Genomic DNA, 1,224 nt, shown 5'->3' on the forward strand with positions numbered 1-1,224 from the left:
TAAATGTAACAGAATACATTTCATAACATGGCATACATGTAACATGCAACATTTCGTAACATGGCATACCATATAACAGACAACATTTCATAACATGGTGTAACATGTGATAGTGAATATTACGTGACATGAAATACATGTAACAGATGTCATATTTAACTTAACATGACATACTTGCAATATGTGACAGAATATCTTGTGTAATAGATGAATAATTCATGACAGAATAAAATTCTGTGTAACAGATAAATATGTAATGACTTGGCATGGCACATATGATAACATGCATACATACAATTTAGTTCCCTTACTTATCACTCATACACATTAAACTGATAGTAAGTTAAAAGCTAACTTACCTCGATCGTCGCGTTCTACTAGAATAAAGCGCGAAACACGAGGAACTGTAAAAGGTTATTCTAAAAGTTAGAAATTAATTACTAACAATTAGAAATGTGAAAAGAGACAACTTAGAGTAAAATTACCATTTTACCCTCTACATGTGGGCAAATGACCATTTTACCCCCTAACTTAAGGATTTGATATCCTAATTCCAAAAAATTACCAAAATTTACATTCCTCATGTAAATTTTGTCCCAAACTCAAATCTCAACTCAGAAAAATTTAAAACCAATCACAACTATGAAAAACTCACTATGGCCGAAACCTACATAGGCCATTTGTCTTATTTTGGTTGCAATTCTTTCAAGTTCCAAAACTCATGAATAAACCAAAATCTTGTAACAAAGATCTTCCTATCCTAAGTTTAAAAACACCCTTAAAACTATCCATTAAGAAAAAGCTAATTATCAATACCAAACTTTTTGTAAAAAGACCCAAACTTTTTAACAAAAAGTAAACCTTAAATCACAAGTTTTGACCTTAATAAAAACATCTCCAAGAATTCCAAAAAATCAAATCTTACTTCTAACATATTCATAACATCATCCTAAGATCAAACATGCTTTAAAACATCAAACAAAACTCACCAAAAAACACAAAACAACACTTGGAGTTTTTGGTTTTAAACTTAGTCCAAAACAGAAACTGATTTTCCCAACTAACTATGATCAATCTCTTGATCCATGGCTTAAAGACATGTGATCTTCAAACTAACACATCACATGGTTTAAAAATGTGTCCTAAAGAAGATCCAACCATCAAACTTAAAATCACATGGCTAAAATTTAATAAAACATGGATCTAACTCAAAAACATCAAAGT

This window comes from Juglans regia, chromosome 12 (assembly GCF_001411555.2).
Source record: "Juglans regia cultivar Chandler chromosome 12, Walnut 2.0, whole genome shotgun sequence".
Classification (NCBI taxonomy): Eukaryota; Viridiplantae; Streptophyta; class Magnoliopsida; order Fagales; family Juglandaceae; genus Juglans; species Juglans regia.